Consider the following 25,983-nt stretch of genomic DNA (forward strand, 5'->3'; position numbering starts at 1 on the left):
ATGAAACAGAGATCTGGGAGGAGGTCTGGAGATTTGGAGACTGAAAGAGCTTCAATTCTTTCTCTTTTCTTTTCATTCTTTCCCTTCCAAGCTTCACCCCCCTTGGATGAGCAGTGATTCTCATCCAGGGATGGTGAAGCAGTTTTAGCCCTCAGGGGACATTTGACAATGTCTGAAGACATTTTTGGTTGTCATAACTCGGGATAACTACTGGCATCTAGTGGATGGAGACCCCTGATGCTGCAGGCACCCTATGGTGCACGCAGGACAGCCCCCACATCAAAGGGCTATGTGACCTCAGAGGTCTGTAGCGCCAAGACTGGGAAGCAGCTATAGAGGAAAATCTCAGCAGTAGAAACAAATGCAAACTGGAGCATAAACTGTGTTCTTGATTTGGTTCCTAATACATTTTCTTTTGTACAGAAAATATTTTTGTCTTTCAGGCCTCCATTCACAGCTTTCAACCAGAAGGAACTGGCTGGGAAAATCTGAGAAGGCAAATTCAGGCGAATTCCATATCGTTACTCTGATGAACTGAATGACATTATTACAAGGATATTAAATACAAAGGTAAAGATGAGAAGGTTATTTTCTCTCTTTCTGTCTCTCAATTAAGTTTTGGTTTTGGGGAGTGTTCTCTCTCATAGAGCAATGAGAGGGAAGAAACATTAAATATATTTCCTTAGCTAAATCTGCTCTGTTAACACAAGTGAAAACATATAAATATGGCACATTGCACGTCTTTGCTGGCCTACCCTCCATGCTTTCTTTATGTCACCTCCCACTTGCTGTCATGCTAACAGATGGTTGGTGGCAAGAAAAGATTGCAGGAAGCATCAAACCCTCAGTTCCCCTTGTCCCTCCCTACCTCAGTGTGGCAGATGGTGCAGAGGGGCCACAAAGAAGACTTTATTACTGTGCCTGTAGCTCCAGTTGAGAGATTAGAGACCAGACAGAGGGGTGTGTGTGGCCAAAAAGAGTAGCAGGAAATACTCTGAGAGATTATGTGGAAAAATCTGGCCGTGGATGGCAAGGGAGATGTCCAAGAGATCAGGCTAATGGGGAAGGTCGTCGCCATGGGATTACAGGAAAGAAGGAGACAGGTGTAATAGGAGTTAGGGTCTTCGGGAGAGCATCCTGCTTACTGAGCTTTAGAGCTGCCCTCAAACAGACTCTGGCAATGCTGCTGAGCACCTGCACTGGGATGGAGCCTTCCGGTTGAAGGGGAAACAAAGGTAAGTAAAATCTGCATTTTTTTTTTTTTTTTTTTTTTTTTTTTTTTTTTCATTTTTCTGAAGCTGGAAACTGGGAGAGACAGTCAGACAGACTCCCGCATGCGCCCGACCGGGATCCACCCGGCACGCCCACCAGGGGGCGATGCTCTGCCCCTCTGGGGGGTCGCTCTGTTGCGACCAGAGCCACTCTAGCGCCTGGGGCAGAGGCCACAGAGCCATCCCCAGCGCCCGGGCCATCTTTTGCTCCAATGAAGCCTTGGCTGCGGGAGGGGAAGAGAGAGACAGAGAGAAAAGCGCGGCGGAGGGGTGGAGAAGCAAATGGGCGCTTCTCCTATGTGCCCTGGCCGGGAATCGAACCCGGGTTCTCTGCACGCTAGGCCGACGCTCTACCGCTGAGCCAACCGGCCAGGGCCAAATCTGCATTATTTGTACCCAAAACCTCAGGAGTTAAAGCCACCAGTAAATTTATTTTCCCAGGTGGTTAAGGCCCATCTATAAACAGGACTTTTCTTTTGCCTTGAAAATATATGCCATTTTAATGTGACTGCTCTTTTAGGGTGAGTATTCTGTTACGAAACCTGGCTGTAACACTGAATATTTCTTCTCCAGAATTACCATCGACCTTCTGTTGAAGAAACTCTGGGGAACCCTTTGATAGCAGACTTGGTTGCAGAAGAGCGAAGAAGAAATCCTGAGAGAAGGCCGGGGTGGTGATTAGGAGAACCGGAAAAGCTGCAGGATTCCAGCCCCATATTAAGTGAGCTGAAACTGAAGGAAGCAGTTACAGGAGTGAGAGCGAGCCCTCAAGGCAAGAGAGGAAAGACTGGAGCGTAAGTGTGAATGGGGGGCGAAGCCAAGGAGAGCTATGGGGTGGTGACTGTGATAGGTGTGAAAATTGACTTAAATGATGAGTCTATTAGAACAGTGGTTTTCAACCTCCAGTCCACAGGTGGGTCCACCAGAAATTTCCTGCCGGTCTGCGAAAGAGTTAACCACCCTGATGTTGTATGAAGAGTCTAGACCGGTGTTTCCCAACGTGGGGCCCATGCCCCACAGGGGGGCCATTCGATAGTTAAGGGGGGCAATTTGAAAATGGACTCGACATGACTTTAACTCTTTCGCCCTGGGCCATTTAAATGCAATGCTAGATATCGGTGCCAAATTTAACAAAAAACCGCAATTCTTAAATAATTGCGGTAAATAATTATTAAGTATAATTTCGTTTGACGAGACCAAAATATCAACTGGGTGATTGACGTCGTCAAGTAAACTTCGTCCTGGGTTCACCGCGGAGCGTGCCGTCTGCCGCGGGGAACCCCAGATGTTTTAAAAACTCGCTAAACAACGCAGTTATTCTCACCTAATTGGCCCATCGCAACTTCTGTAGTGTTTCACATCATTCAGTTGGTGTTAATTTGAAATAAGTGTCAGTCAAAACTGTTGTAAGGCCTGACCTGTGGTGGTGCAGTGGATAAAGCGTCGACCTGGAAATGCTGAGGTCGCCGGTTCGAAACCCTGGGCTTGCCTGGTCAAGGCACATATGGGAGTTGATGCTTCCAGCTCCTCCCCCCTGTCTCTCTCTCCTCTCTCTCTCTCTCTCTCTCCTCTCTAAAATGAATAAATAAAAAGAAAAAAAAAAGGCCCTGGCTGGTTGGCTCAGCGGTAGAGCATCGGCCTGGCATGCAGGGGACCCGGGTTCGATTCCCGGCCAGGGCACATGGGAGAAGCGCCCATTTGCTTCTCTATCCCCTCCTCCTTCCTCTCTGTCTCTCTCTTCCCCTCCCGCAGCCAAGGCTCCATTGGAGCAGGGATGACCCGGGCACTGGGGATGGCTCTTTGGCCACTGCCCCAGGCGCTAGAGTGGCTCTGGTCACGGCAGAGCATCGCCCCCAGGTGGGCAGAGCGTCGCCCCTGATGGGCGTGCCGGGTGGATCCCGGTCGGGCGCATGCGGGAGTCTGTCTGACTGTCTCTCCCCGTTTCCAGCTTCAGAAAAATACAAAAAAGAAAAAGCTTAAAAAAAAAAAAAAAACTGTTGTAAAAGCTCGTTGATTTAATAAATATACAAATATATATTGTATAGATATAATTGGTAAGTATTTGATTTTATTTTCATCAATATTAAACTCTTTATTAAGTACTTCTTGCATCAGGGCTAGAAAGCACTAATATTTTATAAATATTATTGGGGCTATAATAGTGCATGCACGACAATTTTAATTTTAGAAGCATAACTTTCCAAAAAATTTTGTCAAGTGGAAAAAATATAGATACCTTTTGATTTGCGGTGGTAGTGTAGTAAATGTGTTATATACATTTAAATAAATATGAATTTTTAGTATACGTTTATGTCACATTGAAAATATTTTAACACATTTTAATATTAATTTTTAATTGATCTTATTTTTATTTCTTATAGCCCATAGTAAAATGAGTGGTACAAGCAAGAAAAAAACTCGTCAATATTCGGAGGAATATTTAAAATTTGGGTTCATACCCGCTGTTCACGATGAGCGGATTCCTTTTTGTCTTTTATGCCAGCAATGCTTGACCAACGAATCAATGAAACGAGGTTGTCTTGAGGCGCATTTGAAGGCAAAACATAGTGCTCATATTAATTCAGATTTGAGTTACTTTAAAACTTTAAAGAAAAATTTTGAAAAAAGAACAACATTAAAGTCTCTATTTACTGCTCATACTTCAACTAATAATCGTGTTCTTGAGGCTAGTTATCAAATTTCTTTATTCATTGCTAAAACTGGAGAAAATCACACTATAGGAGAGAATTTAATAAAACCGTCAATATCAGCATTTCTTAAAATGGTTCTTGAAAAAGATGACAAAGATGTAAAAGCTATGCCACTCAGTGACAATACTGTTAGCAGAAGAATAGACGAAATGAGTGAGGATATTGAAAAACAACTTATTGAAAAGCTGAAAACAAGAAAATTCTCCTTGCAAATGGATGAATCAACTTTGAGAGACAGTGAGGCAGTATTGATAACTTATGTAAGATATATTGATAAAGGACATTTGCTGAAGAAATGTTCTGTAAAAGATTAGAAAGCACCACTACCTCCAAAGATATATATAATAAGCTAAAAAACTACTTAGATGTCAATGATATACCAATGAAAAATATAACATCTTGTGCTGCAGATGGTGCTCCCAATATGATGGGCAAGAAAAATGGCTGCTTAAAATTGATGAAAGATGCGAATCCAGAAATGATTCTTGTGCATTGTGTTATTCATAGGGAAAACTTGGTAGCTAAAAACATCTCGCCTGTTCTGAATGAAGTATTACATACAGTAATAAAGTGTGTTAATGCTATTAAAGCTAGTGCCAAATGTGAGCGTCTTTTCAAGCTATTTTGTGAAGAACAAAATGAAGACCATGTGAGACTTCTACTTCATACTGAAGTAAGATGGCTATCTAAAGGAAACTGTTTGAAAAGATTTATGGAACTGTTTGATACTCTTAGTGATTTTTTAAGCGACAAACCTGAAATGAAGTATCTGTTAACAATAGATGGTAAAGCATTTGTGAGTTATTTAGCCGATATCTTTGAAAAACTAAATATATTAAATAAGCAACTTCAAGGAACAAATAAAACTCTTGTCAATGCAAAAGCAAAGATATTTGGTTTCATTACCAATATTGAGTTATGTCAGAAACATATTAACAACAAAAACTTTAAACAGTTTCATTGGCTCCAAAAATGTGAAGTAACTGATACCGCTTTACTTGTTATTGTCAATCATTTGAATATTCTATCGGCTGATTTAAAAGAAAGATTTTTCTGATTTAAAACAAATTGATTTCCCAACATGGATGATGCAGCCAATGTTAGTGGATTTGTCTGATATATCACATATGCAGTATCAAGAAGAACTCGCAGAATTGCAAAATGATGAGTCAGTTAAAGCTTTATTTAATATCAAAGGAGCAATGGCATGGCTTTGTGAGGAAACAGAAATCAAATACCCAAATTCAACCAAATGTGCAAGAAAACTATTGCTACCGTTTCCATCTTCATTTTTAGCTGAATGTGGATTTAGTGCTGTAAATGATTTACTGGTAAAAAAAAGAAATCGGCTGGATATAACAACGTGGAGACTTGAGACTAAAGCTAACCAAATTGGAACCCAATAAAAAATCTCTGTGCAGCAAGGATCACACTAAATTAAAATAATAAATTAATATAGAAAAATCTATTAAAATTATTTGGAATTTAAATTTGTTTTTCATTATATGTTTTGAAATTTTACTTTGTTTTGTTAACAATTTCATAGTGATTTCTTCCTAGAACCTATCATTTATGTTTATTAAGTGAACAAATCAATTTTTTAATGTTAAAAATTATGTATGTTACATAGCGGGGGACATAAAAATTTTAGAAAGGTTAAGGTGGGGCATGGCACAAAAAAGGTTGGGAAGCACTGCTCTAAACCAAGATGGGGAAGGAAACCAGCTCCTACCAAAAACACCCTATGTGTCTGGTCCTCTCCCAAAGGGATTCCATAAGTTATATCACTGAGTCTTTCCAGCAGGCCTCCCAGCCAGGCACCACTCACTACTACTTATTGGCTATGGGACCTTAAAAAGTCCCTTTTTCAAGAGGACTTACTAGATGCCAATCAATGCTCTTAACACGTAACCCTTCTAAGCACATAACTTATTTAACACACTTGTAATTCTGTGAGGTAGGGACTATGAAAAACTTTCTGAGTCAAGATTCTTAAATTCTATAAATAGGGAAGCTGAGGCACAAGTAGGCTGTGTGAATTGCACAGCCAGCTCACCTGACCCTGCTGCTAGTTTTGTTCCTCAGCCTGAGGAAACTTCACAAGCTCTCAAGTGGCCGTGCTGCAGCGGGAATGCCTTACAATCTTGGGAAATTTGGTACAGATGTTTCTGGCTTAAATAGCAATGCTGACTGAGAAGAGAAAGTGACTGAGTGGAACAAGGCAGGAAGCAAGTCCCAAGCAATGCCTGGTAGTGTGACTGCAGAAGGTACCTACAGGAGGTGATGGGATTTCACCTTGCTCTGGTATTAAGCATGGATCGGCTACAAATACACATGTACATGGCCACCTCTGGAGAAGGGCAAGTCGTATGGGATTAAAAGCTATTAACTGGCTGGCCTGGGCACTGAGGATGGCTCCGTGGCCTCTGCCTCAGGCACTAGAATGGCTCTGGCCACAGTGGAGCAAAGCCCTAGATGGGCAGAGCATCACCCCCTGGTGGGCATGCCCATTGGATCCCGGTCAGGCACATGCGGGAGTCTGACTGCCTCCCCGCTTCTAACTTCAGAAAAATAAACTAACTAACAAAAGCTATTAACTAGCCCTGGCTAGTTGGCTCAACGGTAGAGTGTCACCATGGTGTGTGGAATTCCAGGGTTCAATTCCCAATCAGGGCACACAGGAGAAGTGACCATCTGCTTCTCCACCCCTCCCTCTTCTCTCCCTCTCTTTCTCTTCCTTACCTGCAGCCATGACTTGAATGGTTTGAGCAGGTTGACCCTGGGAGCTGAGGATGAAATCATAGCCTCACCCCAGGTGCTAAAAATATCTTGGCTGCCAAGCAATGGAGCAGCGCCCCCCGATGTATAGAGCATTGCCCCTTAGGGGGCTTGCCAGGTGGATCCGTTAGGGAGCATGTGGGAGTCTGTCTCTCTGCCTCCCCACCTCTCACTTAATAATTTTTTTTTAAAAAAGCTATTAACTATAGTCAAGATCTGGGGACACATTTGAATGTTCAGCACAGCACAAGTGTGCATCAAGCCCTGAGTTTATTTTTCTGCATCACAATATTCCTCCAACTAGCACTTTTTTTTAAGCACATGAGAGAGAGACAGAGACAGAAAGGGACAGATAGGGACAGATTGGCAGGAAAGGAAAGAGATGAGAAGCATCAGTTATTCGTTGCAGCACCTTAGTTGTTCATTGATTGCTTTCTCATATATGCCTTGACCAGGGGGCTCCAGCCAAGCCAGTGACCCCATGCTCAAGTCAATAACCTTGAGTTTGAACCCAGCGACCATGCCTATGATCCCACGCTCAAGCCAGCAACCCTGAGCTGGTGAGCCTGTGCTCAAGCCAGTGAGTTTGGGGTTTCAAACCTGGGTCCTCTGCATCCCAGGCCAATGCTCTATCCACTGCGCCACCACCTGGTCAGAGTCCAACCAAAACTTTTCTGTTCCTCTGCCCAGAGAGTTCACTCATATTTAAGTTTCTGTTTAAATGCCCAGGCAAGCCTGACCTGTGGTGGCGCAGTGGATAAAGCGTCGACCTGGAAATGCTGAGGTCGCCGGTTGGAAACCCTGGGCTTGCCTGGTCAAGGCACATATGGGAGTTGATGCTTCTAGCTCCACCCCCCTGTCTCTCTCTGTCTCTCTCTCCTCTCTAAAATGAATAAATAAAAATTAAAAAAAAAAGAATTAAAAAATTTCCCGCCTGACCAGGCGGTGGCGCAGTGGATAGAGCGTCGGACTGGGATGCCAAGGACCCGGGTTCAAGACCCCGAGGTCACTAGCTTGAATGCGGGCTCATCTGGTTTGAGGAAAAAGCCCACCAGCTTGAACCCCAGGTCGCTGGCTCCAGCAAGGGGTTACTCGGTCTGCTGAAGGCCCGCGGTCAAGGCACATATGAGAAAGCAATCAATGAACAACTAAGGTGTTGCAATGCGCAATGAAAAACTAATGATTGATGCTTCTCATCTCTCTCCGTTCCTGTCTGTCTGTCCCTGTCTATCCCTCTCTCTGACTCTCTCTCTCTGTCTCTGTAAAAAATAAAATAAAATTAAAATCCCACATATTAAAAAAAAAAATGCCCAGGCTGCAAGATTGTCACTCACATACAGCTTCTTTGTCCAGAGAGACCTGGCTTGATACTTTATTTCACATATGCACCCACCTCACCAGTGGCCCCACTCTCTTAGCTTGAAATCATACTGTTTATTTGCAAGCCTGTTTGTATGCACAGAGGGTACACTCAACCAGGGCAGGGACTTGGTGTTATGGGGGAGACTGTAAGTGGCAAAAAGCCTTTGTAAGTTCAAGGCTTAACAAAAGGCTAAGTTCTCCCCCACCACGACCTCCATATTGGTTATGCTGAGTATTTGCACTCATCCCATAGTCCCACTTCCCTTGCTTGCTTAAGTTGCTAGAAGCAATTTACATGCCCTTCCTCTCACTCTTTGTTTCTTCAGATGTTGGTTGATTTCACTTATGTATGGTGGGGGGATTCCTGTTTACACCTTAAATGGATTTCTGTTTATGTCTTAAGAGAATTCCTGTTTTTGCATCAGGTGTGTGACTTTGTATCTAAGACTTCCTTATTTGCATATGGCTATATAATAAAGCAAACCAGGGGCTATTTTGCTCTGACTTGCCATCTGCTTGCAGAGGCCTCGTGATCCCATTCTATTTCTCTTTAAGCCCATTTTCTTCATTCTGCATCATTCTCCCTCAGGACCTGGAATTACTAGCTGTGCTGGTTCGCAGAAAGTGGCACCCAAACAGGGACTTGAGTACTAGAAAACTAAACTAAAGGCACGTGACAGAACTCTCCAAGTGTGCACAGTGAGTCAAGTTTTGGGGGAAAGTCTATTCAGAAGTAAGAAACTATGGGACAGTTAGGGTAAAAAATAAGGGACCTTGCCTGACCAGGCAGTGGCACAGTGGATAGAGCATCAGACTGGGATGCCAAGGACCCAGGTTTGAGAACCTGAGGTTGCCAACTGAATGTGGGCTCATCTGGTTTGAGAAAAAAAAAAGCTCACCAGCTTGGACCCGAGATCTCTGGCTCGAGCAAGGGATTACTCGGTCTGCTGAAGGCCCATGGTCAAGGCACAAATGAGAAAGCAATCAATGAACAACTAAGGTGTCTTAAGGAAAAACTGATGATTGATGCTTCTCATCTCTCTCTGTTCCTGTCTGTCTGTCTCTATCTATCCCTCTCTCTGACTCTCTCTCTCTCTCTAAATAAAAATAAATAAATAAGGGACCTTTTTCTTTTTGTACAAATGTTTTTATTTAAGAAGACCTTGGAGTCTGAAGATGATGAGGGAGATAATAAGGGTGTTGCGGCTATGGCTGCCTTAACCTTGGTGCCTCCTACACCCTCTGCTCCTTATTCTCAACCCTCTGCTCCTCCTTACCCTTATCAGGTTGCTTCCAGGGTCTTTGTCTCAGACCTTTAGAGATTTCTGCTCCAAAAAGCTTTAGATCAGGCTCGAGATATAGGGGATTACATCAGAATATGTGCTGATATTGGGTCTTCATACATGCAAGGTCTGGCTATTGCCTCAGTGCTTCAGGGGAGGACTTCAGGACAATACTTTGATAAACGGCAGAACAAACGAAAGAAGGAAGATCAGGGAAGTACTTCTGCCCATGGATCTTGTTTCTGTTGGAATCCATAGGAGTCCGAAAGACCAGAGTAACAGGCCTTATTGAAAGGAAGAAAAGAACCCTGCTGGGCACTTCTCCCAGAGAGAAGAGCACCAGTTACAGACTAGGCACAAGTTATTTAGTGTTTGGGAGAGCCTGAGGGGATACTGAGGCAAAAGTCCTGGTATGTCCGGAATGTGCTTTCTTGGGGGGCTTTGAGCATGTGGGTGTTGAATCAAAAGTCCTGGTATATCCCGAGCCCCTCCTTGGGGCGGGTTGTCAGCTTTTTGGAATTCCTTTGTCTCAAGGGCAATAGTCCAGTAAGGATGAGGTCTGACAGATAAGCGGAACATCAAGAGGGCAGTTTGGAATTTACAAATCTATCATTTCTCAACTCTGTGATTACATATAAAAGAAAGGCAGTTATTAATTTTATAATATATGGTGAGGGGTGATGAGGAGAAAGAGGAGAAAAAATTGGGAAATTATTGCTTCTTCTGGAGAGAATTCAAGAAGGGAACCTTGCCAAGCCAAGTCCCTCATCCAGTTCAGAAGGTCGTCAATTTCCATGCTGTGAGGTCTGAACCAGGCGATGTCTCTGAAAACCTGAGTGAGGAAGTAAAAAAATTTTGCGGGGTAATAATTGTCAGTTGCTTGCTGCGAGTGCCGAGTGGACAGAGTGACACGGTGATGCATGGTCTCCTGGATGAGCCTCATGAGACGTGCTGGTCTGGTTCCTCTCAAATGAGAGGACATGTAGAGATTTTAAGATACAGGAAACCTGTTGGTGTAAGTTTTTTTAGAAGGATTGAATATGTGTGGTAAAGAGAAAGAGGGGCCTGACCTGTGGTGGCACAGTGGATAAAGCGTCGACCTGGAAATGCTGAGGTCGCTGGTTCAAAACCCTGGGCTTGCCTGGTCAAGGCACATATGGGAGTTGATGCTTCCAGCTCCTCCCCCTCTTCTCTCTCTCTGTTTCTCCTCTTTCTCTCTCTGTCTCTCCCTCTCCTCTCTAAAAAAATGAATATATAAATAAAAAAAAAGGAAGAGGGTTTGGAGAACATTCAGGAGGGAACTTCTCGGGCTGAGGGGTGGCTTCTTCCTGCTGTCATCCTACCTATTTGATATTTCCCTCATGAAGTTCTCCTTGGGGTACTGGGGAAAGGAGTGTAGGAGTATTTTATTGTAAGTAATCCTAGAGATTTCTCTCATCCTAGCCTGTAGGAACTTAATAAAGAAAGAGGCAGGTATTTGGAGATTAGCAATGCAGAGATAAGGAGGGTTGTATAGGGGTGTGTGTGTGAAAGTTCTTCCATGGTAAAGTTAGAGATGTTTTTCCTGGCAGCCCTGGAGAGAGCAGTTAGCTTGAGCTAAAAGAAATGTTTCATGTCCGTTTGTAGGCTCCTCTTCAGCCAAGAAGACCCAGTGATCTTGTCCTCTTACTATGTGAAGGGTAAAAAGACTGAAAAGCATTAAGAGGTGAATGCTATTCATTCTCCTAGTTCTTCAGGGATATAAGAGAGCTTTAGGGTTAGGGGACTGGTAAGAGTTGAAAGATAGGATTTAGGAGGTTTACTGGTATAGGGTTTCAGATTTTTCTATTTCACGAGGGCAGGTTTCAGGGTTGGTGTGTAGGGTTAGATAGATTTTTCCAATTTTCTGATTCGCGAAGGTCTGCATGCAGTTCTGTAAGAAACTAGTAAATAACCTTAAGAAGCAGGGCCTAAAAGTTAGAAAAATAAATAGGAAAATGAGTGGAGCAATGAAAGGTAATAGTCAAGACGCCCAGTTTGTGTGAAACCACTGAGTCCATGTATACGAATTCGCTAGGCTTCAGAGAGAGAAAGAGAGTAGAAATAAGACAGGGAAGTGGCCAGTCCCCCTGCCCCTAGACCTACTTTTATAGAACTTTTTAAAGCAACAAAAAGAGAAAATACCTGTATAGCTCATTTGGTCCTTAGATTGACGGGTAGTGTACTAGGAATTGAAAGAGGCTCATGGGGTGGGGTGATTAAGTTGATATTTGGGGTGAGATAGATTAGGGCACAGGTTTCTGTTCAATTAGTAGGGAGATACATATACTCGTGGTCCCACAAGGGTAGAAAGCACCTGATTGGGTGAGACAGGCTGAGAGGTGAACAGAGAATAGAAGGACAAGGAGTCAGTTTTGTTTGTTTCTGAGCTCCAGATGGTCAGGGTGGAGGAAAGAGCCACTCTTAGCAGCAGTGGGAGTTGTCAGGATCAGTGTGTGGATCTGTCCACGTGAAAGTCAGTCCCTGGGTGATATAATGATGGAAGCACCTCTTGGACAGTCTTTTTTTTTTTAATTTATTTTATTTATTCATTTTTAGAGAGGAGAGGGAGAGACACAGAGAGAGAGAGAAGAGAGACAGAGAGAGAAGGGGGGGAGGAGCTGGAAGCATCAACTCCCATATGTGCCTTGACCAGGCAAGCCCAGGTTTTCGAACCGGCGACCTCAGCATTTCCAGGTCGACGCTTTATCTACTGCGCCACCACAGGTCAGGCATCTTGGACAGTCTTTGAACAGTTTGCTGAGTGACCTGTAAATCCTGCAAGTACTTAGGGAAAGGGTGGTACATTTCTACACTTTGCAGTTAGAGTTTAAGTCCTAGTGACCACTGCTTCTAGCTGGAATTAGCAGCATGTCCCAGCCTATAATAGGCATGGGGCATTGAGATAAGAGGAACAAAGGAGATACTAAACATTAAATAAAGCAATAAAATCAGACTGTCAATACCCACAGTAAAGATCTTTGAGGGATAAATAAAACTTAAATATTCAAGCAAGGCATAATAGATGGCCCTTGTGTTTACAAGAAATGAGATTAGCTTATCTGCTACTTGGAAGGAATACCTTAGGCTCGTGAACGACGTCCTTGGGCCTTCAGTGGCAATTCCCAGCACACTGGGCAAGGTCAGGTCACAGGTAGCTGGAGCAGGGCTAGAAGAGACTGAACCCTCCCTCCATTGAGCAAGGGGGCAGCTTACTTTCTTGTGTCCCTCTTTCCACAGCAGAGGTATGTCCCTTGATGGGGCCAGGAAGCCTGGCAGGCTTCAGTTCAATGACCTTTCTTTCCACTCTTGAAGTAGGGCCCTGATGGAATTCTATGAAGCCCTTTAGGGTGCTGGAGCCAAAAACTGGTATTTCCTGACTTCTTTTGGGCTTTATTTGCCTTTTCTGTTACTTCCTTGGTCATTATAGACCTTAAAAGCCATGCTCAGAAGATCTCACTGAGGGGCTTGACTAAGAGCAAAATTGGAAATTCAGTGTTTACAGAAGCCTATTAGACTGAGAAAAGAAAATATTTGATCTGTGGTGGTAGGTGGTTGGAGACTGTGGAGGGTCTGAGCAAATTTGATCTAGGGTGAGACTTCAGGTTGGTGAGGGCAATGCCTAGATAGACTAGGGACTGAGAATAAAGTTGAGCCTTAGCAGAGAAGACACGATATCACTTCATAGCGAGGAAGTTAAGAAGGGTGGCGGTGTGTCTCTTTGAGGCAGGCAGGGAGGGGCTGCAGAGGAGTAGATCATTTACATATTGTAAGAGAGTACTAGTTTTCAGATTGCATGCTGCTAAATCCTGAGCTAGTGCCTGCGGAAACAGGTGTGGGCTGTTTTTGAACCCCTGGGGTAAGACAGTTCATGTAAGTGCTGGGCTGCATTAGTGTCCGGGTAAAGACAAACAGAAAGTAAGAGTCAGGTTGTAGTGGAATGGTAAAGAAGGCATTCTTGAGGTCTAGGACCCTGAAGTGAGTGGTGTTTGAGGGAATGTGTGACAGTAACTTGTAGAGATTAGGGACTACTGAATGGAGGTGAACTATTGCCTCATTGATTAGTCGTAAGGCTTGTGTGAGGCAATAAGCCCCTGAAGGTTTTCGAACAGGAAGGGTGAGGGCATTGCAGGGAGAGTCCGTGGGGATGAGTAAACCTGGTTTAAGAGGTGGGTAATTATTGGTTTAAGGCCTTAGAAACAGACATAGTTACACATTAAACAAAGACTTCACATTTATGAATTAAGAAATTTAAATGAGCACGCTTTACTTGTTCCAATTCAAATTATATTAGAAATATTTTCTGACAGAGACAAAAGAGATTACTTACTCACATAGCTTAATATAATTCTTCTTTTTAAGTTTTTTGAGATGGCAGGGAATTGCCAGCATAGAGGGGAGGAAGAGAGAAAGCAGACGGATGGACAGTGTGAGCAGCTGGATGGAAAGAAGGAGGGTCAGAATATGCAGGAGGAGAAGGAGGAGATTAAAGTATTGATGGTGGCGCCACGTGGTCAGAGGAGTCAAAAGGATTTAAAGTTCTGAGGAGAGGGGAGAGGATGAGGGGTATTGGAAGGCACAAGTCAGTCTCTCAGGAGGGGTAAGGATGCATTGAAGAAGAAAAAAAGACAGCCGAAGCTGGTGGGGTGGGGGAATGGGTCAAAGAAAAAAAAGGGACAGAGCTGTCCATCTGTAAGGAGGGAGGAGGGGTTTAAGAACACTGTGGAGGAGGGAGGGGCCCCTGGCCAGCAGGAGAGGACAAAGAGAGTGTGGTATTGCAGGTGAATTAAGTGAGGTTTCTTTGGCCAAAAACGGCCTGCATGTAGAACAGAAGGCACAGAAATTAAGGACAGGAGAGAAGGGAGAAGAAAAGCCTGCATGTAAGGAACTTCTGATGCCTTCCCCGTCCGGTGGCAAAATTGTCAAGATCTCTTATGATATTGTAATTGAACGTCCCGTTTTCAGGCCAATGGGATTAATTGTCCAGTCTGTACTGAGGCCATGCCGTGTTAGAGAAGATTAATTTCTTCGGTTTGAGGTCTGAGAGACCGAGTTCGGTGAGCATTTTTATGAGACATCCTAGAGGTGTCTGGTTGGAAGGCTTAGACTCTGAAGAGCCCATAGTGGAGACAGGTGAGCAAGAGGGGGTGTCCCCGCCTTTTGTCACTGTCCCAAGAGGAGAGAATCTCCGTGTGGGGGAGTCGTCTCTGATAGAGGTCATCACCACCTGTCAGGGAGCTCCGAGAACGAGAAGTCCGAGAGAGTGGAGAGGTTTGGCTAGGCGCCTAGTCTTCCATGCAGTCCGCTGAGACTAAAAGTCAAACCCCTCAAAACGTGAGGCATGTCAGAGAAAACCGTCCGACCAGAAAGGGGTGTTTTTAGAGAGAAATTTAGAGGCCAACCGGGGAAGGGGAAGGGAGAAACTCCTTACCTTTCTGGTCCAGCAGGGGTTCAGGACACGGTTAGACTGCCAGCCAATCAACCCACAATTACACGTCCAAACAGAATCAGGGAGTAAGCCCAGGACGAGCTGCCACTGCCCATTGCTTCCCTGGTTGTAAGTTTGGACGGCAAAGAGGGATCGTCCAGGCAGTTAGTACCCTGTCTCGAGTCTCGGCACCAAATGTTGGGATCCATGGGAATCCGAAAGACCAGAGTAACAGGCTTTATTGAAAGGAAGAAAAGAACCCTGCCGGGCACTTCTCCCGGGGAGAAGACCACCAGTTACAGACTAGGGGCGAGTTATATAGTGTTTGAGAGAACCTGAGGGGTTACTGAGGCAAAAGTCCTGGTATGTCCGGAATGCTCCTCCTTGGGGGGCTTCGAGCATGTGGGTGTTGAATCAAAAGTCCTGGTATATCCGGAGCCCCTCCTTGGGGCGGGTTGTCAGCTTTTGGAATTCCTTTGTCTCAGGGGCGATAGTCCAGTAAGGGTGAGGTCTGACAGATAAGCGGAACATCAAGAGGGCAGTTTGGAATTTACAAATCTATCAGTTTCCAATGCAGGGGTTTAGGACATTTTGCTAGAAATTGCCGTACTCCCCTCAGATATCAGTCTCAGTCTCCCCTTCAAGGGCAGCCACCTAGAGCTCCTGACCTCTGCCCACGCTGTAGGAGAGAGAAACACTGGGCAAATGAATGTAGATATAAGTATACTGTTGAGGGGCAGATATTTCAGGGAAACGGACAACAGGGCCCTCCCAGCCCTGTCAACTTAGTTTGCTGCTCAGCTAATATCGAGGTAGAGAAATCTCAGCATAGTCAACCTGAACTTCTGGTTACAGCAGCTATAGAATTTGAGAATGGATAGGAGACTAGGGTGTTAGGAAAGTTACAGCTCTTCCTGTTATGATCTGATTTTCTTTAATGTTTTAGCTACAATCCTCTAAACCAGGGGTAGTCAACCTTTTTTTTTTTTTTGGTAGGCAACCTTTTTATACCTACTGCCCACTTTTTTATCTCTGTTAGTAGTAAAATTTTCTAACCGGCCACCGGTTCCACAGTAATGGTGATTTATAAAGTAGGGAAGTAACTTTACTTTATAAAATTTATAAAGAGTTACAGCAAGTTAAAGCATATAATAATAATTACTTACCAAGTACTTTATGTCAGATTTTCACTGTTTGGCAGAATAAATCTTTATAAAACAATTTACTCTAGTTAAATCTGTCTTTTTATTTATACTTTGGTTGCTCTGCTACCACCCACCATGAAAGCTGGAATGCCCACTAGTGGGCGGTAGGGACCAGGTTGACTACCACTGCTCTAAACGATCATTTTGTTTCTTTCCTATTCTTTGCCTGGAATTTAGATGGGGGACTCCTGATGGATCTAATTACATAATTTCCCAGCAGCTGCTGAGGTTTTTTTTCTTGAGGAGTTTTGTTTAGTCCCATCCATTATCAGTCCCTCTGTCAGAAAATGCCCTGACTGAGTTCAGGCAGGCATCTTTCTAGTCTGGTTGTTCTCTGAAATCCTGGGTTTCTCTCTGGTTTTGTCTAATTCTTGTTTCTGTTTAGTTTTTGTCTGATGTTGTCTAAAATATAATTTTTAAGGCCTGAATTAAATTCTCGCATGCAAAATAGGAAATGCCGGCTCTAATATTGAGAAAAACTAAAATAGTTTCATCCCTACATGTTTTGCTTTAAAATTGGAACTGTAAGGAGCACTCATTTAAATTTTTTTTTTTTGTATTTTTCTGAAGTTGGAAACGGAGAGGCAGTCAGACAGACTCCTGCATGCGCCTGACCAGGATCTACCCAGCACGCCCACCAGGGGGCGATGCTCTGCCCATCTGGGGCGTTGCTCTGTTGCAACCAGAGCCATTCTAGCACCTGAGGCAGAGGCCACAGAGCCATCCTCAGCGCCTGGGCCAACTTTGCTCCAATGGAGCCTTGGCTGCGGGAGGGGAAGATAGAGACAGAGAGGAAGGCGAGGGGGAGGGGTGGAGAAGCAGATGGGCGCTTCTCCTGTGTGCCCTGGCCGGGAATCGAACCCGGGACTTCCGCACGCCAGGCCATCGCTCTACCACTGAGCCAACCGGCCAGGGCCTCATTTAAATTTAAATAGAACAGAATGTGGATCCTAAAGACTTGCTAATTTGGTTGGTGCTTTGTAAGGAGTGTTCAACTCAGGTATTAGGATTAATCAGAGTTAGGTGTTATACTTGTGTTTCTGTGCTGTAAATTGTCTTGTTTGTGTGTAAAGCTTTACTCAGGTAGGTGAAACAAAGGAATTAAGTAAAATTAAGCAGGGCCCTGATAAGTCATTTCAAGAATTTGTCTCAAGCTGCTTCAGGCAGTTGGCTGCTTGTCAGGCCACATCCTGCAAAAAGGGTCCTGAGAAGAGGAAATTGGGAATTTGGCTCCTCTGATGCCCTGAAATAGACTTAACAATACAAAAGACTTTTAGATACAGGAGCTGATATATCTGTTATTGCTGAGCAACATTGGCCTTCTTCCCAGCCCACTTATGCAGCAGTCACCGAGCTGTGAGGCTTAGGGAAAAGTAAATTTCCCTAACAAAGCTCTTAACTATCTTTGGTTTTGAGGGGTTTTTTTTACAATGGGAAGATAACGAAGGTCATATTGGAGTTTTTCAGCCTTATGTGCTCTCTAGATTGCTTGTTGGTCAATGGGATAGAAATGTTTTGAAAGGTATGGGAGCGGTACTTGTAAAAGCATTTACTATATTTTGTCAGATTTTTGGCATTGATCAGAGGACAAGTATTCCTTGCAATCCTCAGGGCCAAGATATTGTAAAGTGTGCCTAGCAAATGCTTAAAGGTCAATTATAAAAAATAAAAAAGGGAGAGTCATACCCTGGAACTCCTGCACATCTTTATCATGCCTTTTTTTTTTTTTTTTCTTTTCATTTTTCTGAAGCTGGAAACCGGAAGGCAGTCAGACAGACAGACTCCCGCATGCGCCCGACCGGGATCCACCCGGCATGCCCACCAGGGGGCGATGCTCTGCCCCTCTGGGGCGTCGCTCTGTTACATCCAGAGCCAGTCTAGCGCCTGAGGCAGAGGCCACAGAGCCATCCCCAGCGCCCGGGCCATCTTTTGCTCCAATGGAGCCTCGCTGCGGGAGGGGAAAAGAGAGACAGAGAGGAAGGAGAGGGGGAGGGGTGGAGAAGCAGATGGGCGCTTCTCCTGTGTGCCCTGGCCGGGAATCGAACCCGGGACTTCTGCACGCCAGGCCGTCGCTCTACCGCTGAGCCAACTGGCCAGGGCCTCTTTATCATGCTTTTTACTAAAAAAAAATTTTTTTTGGAATGTACAGGGCCATTCAGTGGCCAAGAGACTCTGGATTCCAACAAGGAAAGCCTTCCTTGAAGTACAATGGAAGGACCTGCTCACAGGAATAAGGCAAGGGCCAGACCCTGTTCTCCTGTGGGGTCAAGGATATGTGTGCTTTTCCTAGGTCTGCTGAGGTTCCTCGGTGGGTTCCTGAAAGTTTGATAAGACACCAAGAGTCAAGAAGAGAGACTCACCCATAAGAACAATTATATAAGACTTATTTTACTTTAAAACATTTTTGAATATTTCTTCCTCAGGACTTGCAACAAATGAGAGACATTTTATACCAGCCGAGCAACGGCCTAAGACACTCATGTTATACCGGGATATATTAATTGGCCCTAAGTGGCAAAATTAAATCAAATTACTAACTTGAAGGCGAGGGTATGTTCCAGTTTTGTCATCAACAGGTCCTCTTGGAATGCCAGCGAGGAACAAGGAACATGAAGCCTCATCATAGATTGACATCAACCCCTAGAAAGCAACCTGGTTCCAGAAATCCAGAATGCCCATTAAACTTAAGGCAAAAGCTTATGTGCTGGAAGCAGTGGTTATGGGACTTGGAAACCAGCTAGAGGGTGAGAATATGATGACAGTTTCAGTGCCATGTGGACTTTTCCTGAGTGTGACTCCTGCTCCTTGTGACAGTTCCCAATGGGACTGAAGTGAGTGGAGTTGGTTTGCATCTACAGAGAATGTGCAACAGTGATGGTGTCAGCAAGGACTTGGTGAAATTACATTAACATATTAAGGACATTCAAAACAGCAAAGACTCTATTATAGGTCCTGCTGTATTGGCTAAGAATTTGCTTAATAATCTAAAAGGTTTCAATCCCTGTAATGTATTAGGACACTTGTTTGGACATCTGTTAGCATTGGCTATACAAATTTTGTGTTGATTTGTATTTTTTTCAGTCTGCCTCCAAATTAGAATCTGGGAAACTAGGAAATCAGATGAGTGCAAATCTCAGCACACAAATTAAAAATAAAAAAGAAAAGGAGGATATGTGGGAGACTGCAAGTGGCAAAAGCCTTTTTAGGCTTAGCAAAAGGCTAAGCTCTCCCCACCCCACCTCCATATTGGCTATGAAGCTGGTATTTGCACTCATCCCATATCCCCACTTCCCTTGCTTGCAAGGGAAGTTGATAGAAGCAATTTACATGCCCTTCCTCTCACCCTTTATTTGTTCATATTTCACTTATGCATGTTGGGGGGGGGGATTCTTGTTTACCCCTTAAATGGATTCCTGTTTATGCCTTAAGAGAATTCCTGTTTTTGCCTCAGATGTGTGACTTTGTATTGAAGACTTCCTTATTTGCATACGGCTATATAATAAAGCAAATTAGGGGCTGTTTTGCTCTGTTCTTGCCATCAGCTTGCAGAGGCCTTCTGATCCCATCCTATTTCTCTTGAAGCCCATTTTCTTCATTCCGCATCGCTCTCCCTCAGGGCCTGAAATTACTAGCCACGCTGGTTTGCGGCAGTGTTATTTGAAGAAAGTACCTGTCACTTGGTAAACACTTAGCAAGTATTTGTTAAATAAGGGGATAATGTGAAAGTCACACCACCACTGGTAGGCTTTGGGAGCTGGTATACGGTCTCTGAGCAGGCCCTCCACGTATGAAGAGAAGGCGGGGCACATGGACTATGACTATTGTAGCCCAAGCAGAGTCTGTCTCCTGCCCTGTGTTGGAATCACATGAGGGGATCTACTGGGTTCAGGGCAACCAGGAACAAGAGAGGAAAAAAGTAGAGCTCCCTCATCCGGGCAGTAGAAGCATTAGCAAGTGACACATTAAGAATCTTTCTAGCCTGACCAGGCGGTGCTGCAATGGATAGAGCATCGGACTGGGATGTGGAAGACCCAGGTTCGAGAACCCTGAGGTAGACAGCTTGAGTGCGGGCTTATCTGGTTTGAGCAAGGCTCACCAGCTTGAGCCCATGGTTGCTGGCTCAAACAAGGGGTCACTTGGTCTGCTGTAGCCCCCCGGTCAAGGCACATATGAGAAATCAATCAATGAACAACTAAGGTGCCGCAACAAAAAATTGATGTTTCTCATCTCTCTCCCTTCCTGTCTGTCTGTCCCTATCTGTCCTTCTCTCTGACTCTCCCTATCTCTGCCACAAAAAAAAAAAAACAAAAAAAACACAAAAAAAACCTTTCTACTTCCTGCAGCTTCCTTACTATACACCTTTTGCCCCAAGGCTTGCATGGGTGCTGCCAGAATGCCCACAGTATAACCTCATGGAGGAGAGGAAAACAGTCACAAGCAGGCCAGTGGAATGAACTAGAGGTCCATCCTTCCCAGCTTACTGTGCAGCAGGCTGTATAGCCTGCCAGCTGCTCTGTAAACTTGTCCTACCCAGCTGTGATTCTCTGGTGCTCAATCCCCCTGCATATCCATTTGACCAGGTCTTTTGGTGTCCCTCCTGCATGTGTCTCAATCTCTAATGAGGTCCCTGCCTCTTCCTCGTGGCTATATCTGCATCTGCCTTAATTGCATTCTGGCCATGTAGTGCTGGGGGCCTGGGCACCTCTGGCCTCATGTTGTGACCCCAACCCTCAGACTACTCTAACCTAGTGCAGGCCCAGAGCTCAGCCACTGCCCCTGCTGTGCCTTTCCCAGGATGGCTCACTTCAGATCTCTCTCAGCAGATTCCAACCTTGGCTCAATGTCTCTGACCCAGAGGTCTCCCTCTGACTGGCTGAAACAGCCCCTCCTGGCTGTCTTCTGCCATTGCCCTTCCCAAACAGCATGTTCCTGTTCTGAGTGGGAGCAGTCTTGGGCCTTCTGTATGCTCCTCTGAGGGAGGACAGTGACACCGGGCACATGCTCGATGATGGCCTGCTGGCTAGATGTGTTTCTGGGTTGAGTTCCACATGTCCATGCACCTTTTTCCAGTCTCCCTACACCCCCCTGAGCTTCTTTGACCCCCAGTGCACAAAGGAGTATCTGAAGTTGAGGAAATTAGCCAAGGTCCAATGTCACTCCACCTAGAAGCATAAAACAAGAAGGAAAGAGGGTGAGCAGCCAGAAGAACAAGCAGAATGAAGAGAATGGTTCCGAGGAGGGCCAGGGGCCAGGCCTTGGGTGTCTTTCTACCTGCAGCTCCTCGACTGGTGCCTGCACTCACAGCAGACCCTCAGTGTGTATGGGCTGAGTGACATTTGAACCAGGCTCAGGCTTTAAACTGAGGAAGCAGAATGATGTAGAAGAGAGGAAATCTCCTTTATGCTTCTCCTTCAAACAACATGAGACTGACAGGGATTCTGTAGCCCCAGCCATGCCTCAGCTGACATCTCCCATCACAGTTCCCTGGGTTCCTCAGTGGAGCTGCACCAGCCTCACGGGCAAAGGTAAGGGCAATGAGAGGCTCCAGTGCATGTCAGCCCTGTGCATGGCCTGCAGCAGCTCCTGCAGCTCGGCCTGCACCTGGCACAGCTTCCCTTTGACGAGGCACCAGGAGAGGCCGTGCAGGTACATACAGCACTCGATAGAGATGGGGTAGAACACCTGCTTCAGCTCCATCAGCCCTACCGGGTGTTCCAGCAGGCTCAGCAGGCCTGCTCTCAACATGAGGTTGTCAGAGAGGGAGCTGAGACGGGAGCAGTGGCGCCGGGCCAGCAGGATGGCACGGAGATAGGCATCCTTCAGCCGGCAGTGGTTCAGGTCCGGTTACTGCAGCGTGCCTGAGGCCTCCTTCAGCAAGGTTTCTAAAGGCCTAGGGACCATGTGGGACAGATTGTTGCCACTCAAGTCCAGGTGATGTCAGTGTCCAGAAGTGCACAGGGGCAGATCTCCAAGGTAAGCAGTGGTGTCTTCAGGCAGCTGAAGAGAGAAGACACAGTTCTCAGGGGAGGGTCTAAGCCTATGCCTGGGACACTAACATGTGGATCCCACAGGTTAGTTCTAAGGCCAGCTCCTCATCTGGGCAGCTTTTTACCTGCAGGTAAATGCAGCGGACCAGCACGGCTCCTAATAATGGTGCGGAACTAAGGAAACACACTTTGTCAAAACAAAAACGATGGGCCTGACCTGTGGTGGCGCACTGGGTAAAGCATTGACCTGGAATGCTGAGGTTACTGGTTTGAAACCCTGGGCTTGCCTGGTCAAGGCACATATGGGAGTTGATGCTTCCTGCTCCTCCCTCTGTTCTCTCTCTCTCTTTCCTCTCTCTCTAATAAAAATTAATAAATTAAAAATAAATAAATAAAAAATAAAATCAAAACAAAAACAATGGGACAGGGGGGACTCCTCAAACTGCATGGCAATATCTGAGTGCCTCATAGCCCCAGTTTGCTTTATTATATAGACATATGCAAATCAAGGACCCTAATACAAAGTTGCACATCAAAGGCTAAGACAGGAACTCTCCCAAGGCAACAACAGGATACATTAGTGAAATTTACAAACACCTGAAACAGACAAAGAGTCAGAGGAAGAGCATGTATATTGCTTCCAGCAACCCAAGGAAGCAAGTAGAGTGGGTGCAAATTTTCAGCATCAAAGCCAAATATGGAGATGGAGGGGGGAGAACTTAGCCTTTTGCTAAGCCTGGAATCTATAATGGCTTTTTGCCATTTACAGAACACAACAGGTAAACATGCCCTTTGGTGTTGCAAGGACTGCCTCCACCTCAACAGATCTACCTACTAGGTTCCTTCTTAACCCCTCTGATGCTGAGTCTCTCTGGTGGAGTGGAGACCCACATTATGCATACTCACTGTGACTGCTGACAGGACCAGTTTAGAAAGTTATTTGATGATAAAAGAATCCACAAGATGAAGGCCCTGGCCGATTGGCTCAGTGGTAGAGCGTTGGCCTGGCGTGCGGGAGTCTGGGTTCGATTCCCGGCCAGGGCACACAGGAGAAGCGCCCCTCTGCTTCTCCACCCCTCCCCCTCTCCTTCCTCTCTGTCTCTCTCTTCCCCTCCCGCCGAGGCTCCATTGGAGCAAAGTTTGCCCCAGCGCTGAGGATGGCTCTGTGGCCTCTGCCTCAGGCGCTAGAATGGCTCTGACTGCGGCAGAGCAATGCCCCAAGATGGGCACAGCATTGCCCGCTTGTGGGCATGCCAGGTGGATCCCGGTCAGGCGCATGCGGGAGTCTGTCTGACTGCCTCCCCGTTTCCAGCTTTGGAAAAATACAAAAAAAAAAAAAAAGGAATCCACAAGATGAGCCCATTATTACTTGGGTTTGGGGAAGCTGGGCCCGGTATACAAAAAGCCCCTACCCAGACATTTTTAGAGGGTGTGCACAGATGAAAATGCTTCCCTCCCATAACCATCCCGTGAAGCTCTGCACACCCCTCTCCGTGCAGCGCAGGCTCCAGGACCAGAGTCCTAACCTGTGTTGTCTCTGGCTCAGCCCTCTGGGCCCCACATAATGGCAGCACTCAGCAGAGCCCAAAATGGTTATTGCAAAAATAAAAGCATGCTTCTTTCCCCACCAAATCTTCATCTTCCGAAGCAGATCCCAGCCATCACCTGCATCCCAAACCCATGCTCCCAGGCTGCACCCATGATTCCATGGGTAAGAATGGGCACCACTTCCTATCTTGCTCCTGCTCTGGCTTGACTTAGCAGCATTCTGAGGACTGTTTAGAGGGCCCTGTCCACCTGTTCACCTGAGCACTTGATGCAGGTTGCCTGAGAGAGGGTAGGATAGGTGGAGTTTCTGGAGTTGGCCCAGCTCGCTGAGCTGGGAGAAGAAGTAGCTGGAATACTGCCTGCCCTTCGAGGGGAAGGCACAGTGGTAGAGTTTGAGGCTGCACAGGCCGCACATCCTTCCCAGATGGTTGGCAAACAGACTCTGACCTGACAGTATCCGGAACCAGTCAAATACCTCCAGCTCCTGGATGAAATCCAGGTCCAGTGTCTTCAGCATGCCCATAAAGCTGTTAAAAGGCATTTCATCATTATGCAACTTCCTATAGCAGAGACGCAAGGACACACAGCTCTCTTCCACTTTATTCAGGAGGCTAGAAAGGAATGTTTGTAACCTGAAGGGGCCTTGCAGGAAAAGATCTATGTGTAATTCCACTGGCTCCAAAGACTCTCTCTGTCCTGCTCTTGCATCCTCTGCTGGCCTGGTCCTGGCTGTGGTCTGGGGCATCTCTGTCTTGACTGTCAATGGTAACCAATAAGGGAATCTGGCCGAGGCCTCAGAGGTACCTTTACCCTGAACCTGCTCAAAGTCCAGGGTCAAATCCAGCACCCTCAATTCTGACCTCCTGTAGGGATGAGAGGGCTGTAATGAGATGCTGACACCTAGGGAGCCCACCAGGGCCAAGGATCAGAGGAGCCGCTGCTGCCCTGGGCTGCACCAACCCACCTGTCCTTCCTTCTAATGGGCTTTCCCCTCCTCACTTGGCTCCTTCGCAGTTCCCATTCCTCATGCAACTTCTACCACAACTCCTAGATGAAAAGCCCACTCGTAATGCCCTTCAGGAGTGATGATGCCCTGATGGTGCATTGTCAACCACTTAACCCAGAAACCTCATCCTGGGCCCTAGCTGGTATTAGCACTCCTTCCTCTCCATCCCAGCTCTCTCTCCCTCTGAGTCTCTGTGCCTGCCTTGGTTTCAGCACCCTCCTCCTTACCTGAGATAAGTTCTGTGGCCAGGAAAGGCCTCCAGTCCATCCAGCACAGCTTGCAATCTGTCTTGGTTGGGCCACTGCACTATTAGAGAGCCAAAATGGAGAAATGGAAAGGGCCAGACATGAACCAGGGCCTTCAGAGCCTTCTTGTGACCCTTGGCAAATGTAGCAGTGAACAGTGGTGAGAAGAGATTGACTGTTAACTGTTCCAAGGCAGGTATAGGCGAAGCCTCATTGCTCAACAGGCTGTGGACTGCAAGTTCTAAGAGCTTGGGTACGGCCAGATTACTCATCTCCACAAACCTGATGCAGAACAAAGTAGAGATCTTCAGAAGACCTGTTGCTCAGCATCCCTCCCAGGCCAGCATGAAGGTTCAAGGCCTTTTGCATCCATCATAGAACCAAACAAAAGCCAGGGAACTGAGGGGGGGGGCAGAGTTTGCTACTCCAAAATATGCTTTTTGGGATATTACATATTTTAAGCTGGTTATTTTCAAGAAACAAAAGATTGAGAAACAAACTTTGCACTCCCCCATTTACCATCCTAAAGGAATTCAGGTAGAAAAACATGCTCCATACCCTGGCCGGTTGGCTCAGTGGTAGAACATCGGCCTGGTGTGCGGAGTCCCGGGTTCAATTCCCGGCCAGGGCACACAGGAGAAGTGCCCATCTGCTTCTCCACCCCTCCCCCTCTCTTTCCTCTCTGTCTCTCTCTTCCCCTCCCTCAGCCAAGGCTCCATTGGAGCAAAGTTGGCCCGGGCGCTGAGGATGGCTCTGTGGCCTCTGCCTCAGGCACTAGAATGGCTCTGGTTGCAACAGAGCGACACCCCAGATGGGCGTGCTGGGTGGATCCTGGTCAGGCGCATGCGGGAGTCTGTCTGACTGCCTCCCCATTTCCAACTTCAGAAAAATACAAAAAAAAAAAAAAGAAAAAAAAAGAAAAACATGCTCCAGGAAAAGAGCTATCATCATAGATAACTGTAGTTTAATATGACGTAGGTGTGATTGACAGTGAGGAACCTAGCAAGGCCCATTTGATCAAAGTCCTCTGTGTCCCATTGTTAAAGATGGACAGGCAAATATTTATTTATCAAACATTTGTTTTTCAATCTCCATATAAATTACCTGCCTAACCTTTGGAGTCCCAAACCATGCCCCTTTA

At 45.8% G+C, this 25,983-nt stretch overlaps 1 pseudogene; it reads left to right on the forward strand.

Moving 5' to 3' along the window:
* The window catches only part of LOC136322470 (serine/threonine-protein kinase Nek2-like), a 38,171-nt pseudogene extending 16,949 nt beyond the window's left edge, over positions 1 to 21,222 (forward strand).
* The last annotated feature ends 4,761 nt before the right edge of the window (positions 21,223 to 25,983 follow it).

Source organism: Saccopteryx bilineata, chromosome 2 (genome assembly GCF_036850765.1).
Source record: "Saccopteryx bilineata isolate mSacBil1 chromosome 2, mSacBil1_pri_phased_curated, whole genome shotgun sequence".
Lineage (NCBI taxonomy): Eukaryota > Metazoa > Chordata > Mammalia > Chiroptera > Emballonuridae > Saccopteryx > Saccopteryx bilineata.